We start from the raw sequence: 9636 nt of genomic DNA, 5'->3' as shown, positions 1-9636 counted from the left end.
CTCTATTGATCTGCGTCTTAGGCCTTTGACTTGGAAACCCTCTGTGCCAACCTAGGACAGAACACACCCAGCATCACAACAACGACAGTCGGGCTGTAGCGCTCCCCATGTCTAGACTGAATCCTGGACCATTACTCCATTAAATAGAGTACATGCTAGGGGAGATTTGTTGAGTCACAGCACCATTGACATGCTGCCCTAGGCTGTGCAATGAGTGGGTATTAGATTTAAGCCCCTTAATAAAGCCAATTAGAATTATAGTTGCTCATGAAGGTAACCTTATCATGGCAAGGTAAACTTTAGCCAGACTGTGTGTGTGTGTGTGTGTGTGTGTGTGTGTGTGTGTGTGTGTGTGTGTGTGTGTGTGTGTGTGTGTGTGTGTGTGTGTGTGTGTGTGTGTGTGCGCGCGCTCTTTACATCCCCCAGAACCATGGCAGCAAACAGACCAAGATCGGTGCGGACCACACTGGGGTTGGACTCCACACCCGTTCTCCGGCTGGCCCCCGGCCGGCTCGTTTGATGGCCAAGGGAAACCAGGGGCCCGAGACAGAAAGAGAGAGGGGAAAGAAAGCGAGGGAGAGAGACAGGGATAAGAGAGAGGGAGACGGACCGTTACACGATCCAGAGGTTGCCGTGGTGACGGCTCCGTCTGAGACGGACGGGCCAGGAAATGGCCACTCATCAATCAAACGCGGAGAGAGGGATGAAAAGGAGGATGGCAGGTCCGTGGGGACTTGCGGGGGATGGAGGAGGGGTGAGGTGGGAGAGAGGGCCAGTGTTCAGCTGTCTGGTTCCTCTGGCCAGGTCTGACGGGCCGTCTGGTCTCCACAGACCCAATACCCTGCTCCCAGCCTCCCACTGCAAACAGGACACCGGTCCTTCAGGAGAGGCCTGTGGCAGAACAGGTGAGGTCTCCCTACTGACAACCAAACGGAGAAGCAGGAGGACAGACAACAAGGTTGGAACCAGCACTCGCAATACCTGTGTTGACACGTATAAATCTACACTGGTGTACAAAACATTAAGAACACCTTCCTAATGTTGAGTTGCACCCCCTTTTGCCCTCAGAACAGCCTCAATTGGTCACGGCATGGACTCTACAAGGTGTCGAAAGCATTCCACAGGGACGCTGGCCCATGTTGACTCCAATGCTTCCCACAGTTGTATCAAGTTGGCTGGATGTCCTTTGGGTGGTGGACCATTCTTGATACACACAGGAAACTGTTGGGCGTGACAAACACAGTGGCGTTGCAGTTCTTGACACACTCAAACCAGTGCTCCAGGCACATACTACCATACCTCATTCAAAGGCACTGAAATCTTTTGACTTGCCTTTTCGCACTCTGAATGGCACACATACGCAATTCATGTCAATTATCTCAAGGCTTAAAAATCCTTCTTTAACCTGTCTCCTCCGCTTCATCTACACTGTGAAGTGGATTTAACAAGTGAAATCAATAATGGATCCTAGCTTTCACCTGGATTCACCTGGTCAGTCAATATCATGGACATTTTTTGTGCACTCAGTGTATCTTTAAGCATGTTGTTGTAATTGAGGATTGTTTGTGCGTGTGTTTTGTGTTTGTGAATTTCTGTGTCTTATTCCCCCTCTAGTGGAGCTCCACAGATCCACGATGCTGAAAGGGGTGATGGTTGTGGTGTACTAAGCCCCAGAAGCAGAGCTGTTCGGAAGCACTCTGGTCCTTAAGCCCAGCCTGGCACGGCTGCCTGTCCCAGCCACATCCACTGCCACAGACCGGGATCCAGACCAGGAACAGGGGGTCAGCAGGCAGCCTCACACCAAGAGGATGGTGGCCCTCTCTCCCCCACCTTACCAGCCCCCCATACCTCCCTGCACCCCCTTCTTATCCTCCTCTGCATCAGCAGTTTGTCTCTTGTTATGTCAGTCACTGATAGTCAGCCAATTAGCCCTAGTTAAGTAAACGTTCGATAAAATAAAGTAAAAGTCCACTTCAGCTAAAATGTTTTAGATTGCTAAGTTAGTTTAACTGCCAGCAATCTAAACATATTATCATGGTCGAATCACCAGCCAAGGGTGGCCCACAATGATTTTATTAGTCAGTCTCACTCAGATGTCATATGAAAAACTGCAAATATTTCTCTCCACCCTACGGCAAAATGTGTAGAATTCCATGAAATGTGTTATAAAATCGCAAAATCTTCTCTCCGCCCCATAGTAAAAACTGTAGAATTTCAATAAACTTGCTTTTTATTTTCTCTACGCTACATGGAAACATTTGTACTTACAAAATGTTTCTCCGCTGTCAAGAGTGGGGCCACTAAAATGTGTGGGGGGGGGTGTGGGTGTGGGTACGAGCAACCGAGGCCCCTCATGAGTTCAGATTTTTTTGTGGCCCCCACCCCCCATCGAAGTTGCCCGTCCCCCTCCAGAGCCTTTCAGCAGAACTCAACTCTGTGGAATGGAGGCGGCAGCCATGTGTGGAATCCTCTGGGGTGGCCCAGCGTGAGCAGCCACCTCCAGGGTTCCATTGTGTTTCCAGGACCATAGTTTTCATTGTTTCATTTTTTTTGTTCTTGTAAAAACCCAGCCAAAGTCGTTCCTATAGGTTTAAATGTTTGTGGTGTTGAAGGCCTTTGCGCCACTACAGATCTGAACCTTGAGTAAGGCATTTCACGGTGAAGTCTTCTCTGTAGTCCTCCATCTCAATCAGTCCCATGTGTCTGCTACTATGCTCACCTGACCATGAGAAAATGATTTGCTACAGAGATAATACGACAGAACACGGCTGCCTACAGGATTATTACACAAAACAGAGCTTTTTTGGGGAATCATCAGGAAATCATAGCATGTTTTGTTAAAACTTCCTGCTCTTTTTTCATCGTCAGAGGCCCCTCTCATAGTACAATCTATAGACAGTATACACTGTGTGTGCGTATGCCCGTGTGCGCGTGTGTGTGTGCCCGTGTGTGCGCGTGTGCGCATGCGTGCGTGAGTGTGTGAGAGTCTATCTCTGTCTGAGTAAGAGTGTGGTGCTCCATGCGTGCCCTGCCAATCGATTCAAGGTGAGGCTTGTCGATTAAACAACCAGCACCGTGCTCCCTGCCCCACCCCAAAGCAGTCCCACCCCATACATCCCCCTCCCTCCCTCCACCTCACCTGCAGTCTATCAATAACCCCATCAACAGTCCTATTGATCCACACCCCCCACCCCACCCCCATCCCCCGGCGAGACGGCACGGCGTCTGCACAGGTTTAATTTTTTGACAGATTTACAATAAAGGTGAAGTTATTATTTAACTCTTCCGGCTGTGGCGTGCTCTCTGATTTAGCACCCTGAGAGAGGATGAGTTACAGCCGACGAGGAGAATCTGCCGGTCTAGGATGGTAGGCCCTGTTCATAACTCACTGGCTGAATGTCTAGTTAGTCAATCCCTTGATCTGTAATCACAAATGCTGCCAGAAATTACATGAGTGATGAGCTGTAATAAAAGTGCTTACTTTTCCTGCTCTGTCTCTTAAGTGTTATTGGCAGACCCCTCTCTCCCAGGAGGCCGCGGCTGTGAAACAAAATCCCGACATAAACTGGCTCATTGGCTCGGCTAGTGTGGGAGTGTGGGAGTGTGTTTGTGTGCGAGCGGGCGTTATTCCTCTGCTGTGCTGTTATGCCTCAAGTCTCTTTAGAGACAGTGTCTTACTCTATATCTTGAATTGTCACTTCCTTGAGACACGAATCTCCAAGCTATTTCTGCACGGCAAAAGCAGCAGGTAAGTCCACCCTGGATCCCTCTCGTGTGTCCACCTTAGCAACGGCATCCCAACGTCTTCCGCCAAGGATTCACGACAGCTGTGTTCACCGTTGATCTGTTTTCTTCTGCCCTTCTACGGCATATACTTACTGTTTGAACTGTAAAATGGATGTTTACGTACAGAATACCATTGATCCTGTGAATATTCAACAATGTGTGCTTCTCGGTCTTATTTATGGCAGTAGGGGGGGGTGGGGGTAGATCTGGCTTAGGAAGACGGAGTTGGCGTTTCGACGAGGTTGACGCTCAACTTCAACGGCTCATGTCCCAGTCGTTCACAGAGCTCTGCTATGGCCTAAAAGCTGTAGGATGTAACGGTGCAGTACTGATTTGACCTTTCGCTCAGGGACTCCAACCCAGTACCCAACGAACCTGTGCGATTCCTAAGCCTCGCAGCCTCTGGTGGGTGTATGCTGTGGGGCGTGACAGCTTTGTTGATATGCCCGCTGACCATAATAATTACACAACAGCCAGCTTGCACTATCGATCGCCCCTATTGATGAAATCCTATTTTACTGTAAAGGTCTGTTGATTTGGCACGTTACAGTGTAAATCTCTCCGCACAAGCAGGCCAGCCATGCAAGACCTCCCACTACCGTGAGTGATGGATGTGAACCAAACAGAGATATATACTGTCTCGCACACAAACACATCTATTCAGGTGGCTCCGCTGAATGGGGAGTAATACACACGGTTCAAGACAGATACAGAAGTAACGATATCCATATCTCTATGCTCTCCTGTGGGAGTTGAGCGCATAAGGATGACAAGTGGGATCTCCTATCCAGACGCTGGTATGACGTGATGTGCGCGATGGTGTTTATGGGGCGTCGGCTTCATCTTATCGTGATTTGTATTGTCAGCGGCGGTTGAATCTGCATGGCGGTAATGGAGGCGTGATGTGGCTCAAGTGCCGCATGGTGAACGGGGAATCGAGATGAATGTGATGGAACACAGCGAGAACCGCCGTCTATAAACTGCCTCTAGGGCTGATGTGCTCAGAAGGCGAGGGAGGGAGGGGGAGGGAGGGAGGGAGGGAGGGAGGGAGGGAGGGAGGGAGGGAGGGAGGGAGGGAGGGAGGGAGGGAGGGAGGGAGGGAGGGAGGGAGGGAGGGAGGGAGGGAGGGAGGGAGGGAGTGCAGGCTAATAGAGGGGTGTCATTTCTGGTGTTCAAATGCCCAATCACAGTCCATTCCTACAAGACACTGGAATCCACCATCATCATAGTCAGGAGGGATCATTTAAAGAACAACAGTAAGCATATAGTGTTGTATTGTGGTATTTTGTGTTCCCCATGCTTTATATGGTGTTATTTGATTACTAATGTGACATGTGACAATGGCTGAGCTATAACAGCAACAAAGTGGAAAGGAGGTGTTACGTAATATACACTCATGTCTACGGTGTAGCGCATTATCGCCCTGTGATCTTCTCATGGAAAAACATAACACGGGCATTAAAAGGAAAGACCAAATTTATTGCTATTGGAGGAAAAGAAAATAGGCCTTTATGGTTCAGGTTAAAATGTGGTCCACTAGACCGTGTTTCCGCTTTGGCGCACAGTTCAAACGCATGTTTTCTTTTCGTATTTTTCTGGCTGAGCTCTGAAGCACTTGGGGGCCGTTCCAAAAGGCCATGGTACAGGCTGGTTTTCCCATTTAGGGGCCAAAATGATGTGGAGAGCATGTTCCTCTCCTAGAGGCCTGAAAAATGCTTGAAGCCTGGGTGTAGAGTAATTCACTAGCTCAGCCTCGGCTGCCACAAATACAGCCACTCCCGGAAGCGAAACCACGTTTGGCCACTGCGTATAAAACTCCTTCTGTGGGAGGTTGAATTTTTTATTTTTTTGTATTTTAATCAGTGGTGAATTGTTTTACAAGCTTAGAGTATGCCATAAGCTAATCTGCTTGTAACTGTCCAGGTATTTTGATGAAAGGCACAGTTGATCTCGGTCCATTTCCTTAGTTTCCTTTGCCAAGAAAAACCATGTATTCATATATTTGGCAGAGAGTAGGGACTGATTTCTCTGGCGTAAGGACATTTACACAGTATAAAAATGTCGTCCTATGGCACATTCAAATACATTTGAAGTAACAGACTTTTAGGTATAAGCTAATATCAAACAGACCAGACGACAGAATGTGATAGGATGTGACAGCGAATTGAAAGTGTGTATCTATTCTCGATACAATCATATTTACACAGGCTACTTCTTCACATTGCTGCACATAAGCTATTCTTACATCACCATATGAGTCCGTGAATTCCGTGAAATCATTGAAGGAGAGAATAACCACACCAGTCGGTCATATCTATCAGACAATACCGCAGGCAGGAAAAAAACGCACACGTATCACAATTCCTGCTGGTGGAAATGCTAATGTCAAGCCACAGAATTGCTACAATACAAGTCGTCTTCCCCGATGTAGAAAGGAACCAGGCGGGATGAGACAAAGGGCTGTTTCTAATCTCAGCAGGAAACATATAGTAACGATGCAGTGTGACACAGTGATTGATATGAGTAAAGTTGTCTATTTACAGAAGAGAGAAAAGAGAGTGTTTCCTTCTCATCCCTACGCTTATCTCCTGCCGTAAATCACCGCCAATGGCATGCATAAATACGCCCGAGTGTCGTCGTATGGCTCCAGCACGGGCAATTCCACTTTGACCTTTACATTTTGCATCGGTCACTCGTGCTTAAAGCGTGCCTCGACCCCACTGACCTTGGCCATTTATATTTAATAGTCACACAGGCGGATGGTTCTCCAGACAACAAACACAAGCACACACATAAACCTACTGTATTGCCAAATGGCGAGCTCATGCCATGATTAATATTGTCATCATAACATGGTCACATTTGAAATCCTTCTAATGACGGAGGTACAGGCTAATGTGAAGTCCCATCTACTGTTTCTCATTAGTCCTTGTCCCTCCAGTCACAGCCCTTAGATTCCATTACGGGAGCCCAGCAGCACTTCGTATCGTCGTATGGCCATCCTAACCTTTGACTTCAGCCACCACTTTAAAGGTTTTGCTCTTTGCCCTCTCCCATTTGACCTGTCTGAAGTATACTTTAATAATTGCAGCTGACGCTATCAAATGCACATACGAGAGGGTGGCAGGGCAGGGGCCGAAGTCTGTCCAGTAACCTTTTGGCCTTTCAGTCATCCGCTGTGCCTGATGCAACGCACACACACACACACACACACACAGACACGCTATTCCATACTGTATTAGTCTGCGTGTCACAGTTATTGATGGACCCTATTTTATTGGTCAGGGTGACCTTTGACTCAAGTCAGCCAATCATAACCCGCCGTCCCTCTCAAGCTCCTATTGACCGGCTCACATGATCAGATGACATTTAGATTAGGGAAATATACACTGCTTTCTGTTGGCAGGCTGTTTGTAATCATTGGAAAATAGAATGCACACATCATGGCGTGACTGTTTCCTCTGTCTTCATCCATCCTTTTGGAGGTTGTGTTGCCCATTTACATCTGGTATTTGCACCAGTTTGTGCAGGTAGAGAAAGTGAGAAGTCAGTCATTTTGATTATTTATGGTTAGCGGCCTGTGGTAAGACTGCATTGTGTCATTTTGAGCTCAACGTAACACCACAGAATCCCAAAAAGGGGAAGGAAATCATTTTGCAAAAAATACATATATTATTCATTTTGAGCGCTTAATGTCACACGCATTAACTCTGCCGTGCAAGATAGTACATTTTACATTTTAGTCATTTAGCAGACACTCTCATCCAGAGTGACTTACAGTAAGTGCATTCATCTTAAGTTAGCTAGGTGGGACAACCACATATCTCAGGCATAGCACGGACATTTTCCTCAATAAAGTAGCTAGGAGGGGGGAGAAAAGTGAAGTGATAGGGTTTTTATTTTTTTGTAAAGTTGTGTGCAAGGACCACTCGGCACATCGAAGTAGGCCTACGGCAAAACGTTGCTGGTCGCCACGTTGATTAACTCACATACATTCTTTTGAGTACAACACAATTTTGCAATGACAGTGGAATGCCTCTGCCCTAAAATGATGTCCCTCCCACTCGATGTGGGCCTTGTTGAATTGTAAGGTAGGCTAGTCGCCGTCAACAGAAATGTAGCTTTGTGTCGACGTGTGTTGCTACTCATGGTTATATGTGGTTATTGTTGCTGAATGACTGATTAGTGATGTTATTGATATTGGTGGACATATTCAAACAATGTTTTTGGAACAGTTGATATATAATATAAAATCATTCCAAAAAGGTTTGCATCAGAAAATGTTTTTATCCACCATTGGGTGCAGACCCCTGAATGACTGTTTTCAGGTAGATACCGCCATTTGAGTTACATCATTTCTTCTCCAATAGCCTGTGTGACAGTTACGTCTACAAAACAGTTAAATCACTGTTGTCATATCAGTTGTCATATCATGGGGTTTGTTGAAACCACTGTGTCAACATAAAAAGCACTGCCATATCAACCAACACTCAAAACACGGTATACCTCTCTCCACCGTTCCCTCTCCCATCTCCTCCTTTCCCTCAAAGTAAGCCTCTTTGTCACAGGAAGTATGGCTTGCGTTGAAGCACCTGCAATTAAAATAAGCCTGATCACAGCTGGACAATTACCTTGCCAACTAACCTTTTCTGGAGGCACTTAAGGATGTAAGGACCCCGAGGATAGATGTGCCCTGAGTGGATCAGGCACTTCACCGAGAGAGAGAGAGAGAGAGAGAGAGAGAGAGAGAGAGAGAGAGAGAGAGAAAGAGAGAGAGAGAGAGAGAGAGAGAGAGGGTATCATGGTGAGATTACCTAATCCTCTGAGAGCATCCCAGTTGTAGGGCTTGTTCATGTCAGACGTGAGTGGGGCTTTGGCTAAGTTTACCCCAGAGAGGGCCACAGAGCACACAGGGATCTGCCCCCTCCACAGCACATCGCCGGTGGCTTGGTAAACAGTGTTAAATTGGTTGCAGGGAGCAGATAATATTTCCCAACACTTGCATTCATTAGCACGGTGGGTATTGTTTTTCACCCTCCCTGAGTGCACCAAGGTCTACCCTGGAGGTACTGCCCCCTCGGTGCACTGAGTTAGGTTTCACCGTGCTTGTGTTATTGAAGAGGTAGACCTGAGGGGCAGCCACAGAGAATCAACAGTGGAATACTGCTTGTGTTATTGAAGAGGTAGACCTGAGGGGCAGCCACTGAGAATCAACAGTGGAATACTGCTTCGGTTTATTGTCATCCATCAAACGTGATGGAGAACAATCACCTGGAAGAAGGATGCAAAATCATGCTTCAATAGGCCGGTTTTGGGATGAGGTTCCTTGCCTGGCACAGACAGGGCACTGAGGGCCTGCCCGGTTATGCCGAGGGGCACACGTACTTACACATGTCATCATGAGTGAGATTGCAGACGAAGTGCCATGCATGAGTAGATGAGCTCTGTGTCCAACACATTTCAGATTCTATGCTTTATATTTTGAGTTCTCTAACCACAAAAAAAATCTCCTACAGGTTTCGTGAGGAGTGCAAGACGGAGTGTCCTTGGATCGGTGAAGAGGTCTCTAGTCAGTATCACTTAACAGTTGTGCGCGTGTGCCAGAATTCAGGGGAACAACTCAGTATGTAGTGTGAAATAACACGATTTAAAGGGACACTTTGGGATTTTTGTCATTAAGGCCCTTAATCTACCTCCGCAGAGTCAGATGAACTTGTGGATACCATTTTGTATGTCTCTGTGTCCAGTGGGAAGGAAGTTAGAGGTAGTTTCGTGAGCCAATGCTAACTGGCATTAGCGCAGTGACTGGAAGTCGACGGGTGTCTGCTGGCGTGCTCACTGCCAAAATCC

This window comes from Oncorhynchus tshawytscha, linkage group LG12 (assembly GCF_018296145.1).
Source record: "Oncorhynchus tshawytscha isolate Ot180627B linkage group LG12, Otsh_v2.0, whole genome shotgun sequence".
Lineage (NCBI taxonomy): Eukaryota > Metazoa > Chordata > Actinopteri > Salmoniformes > Salmonidae > Oncorhynchus > Oncorhynchus tshawytscha.
This window is presented reverse-complemented; position numbering follows the sequence as displayed.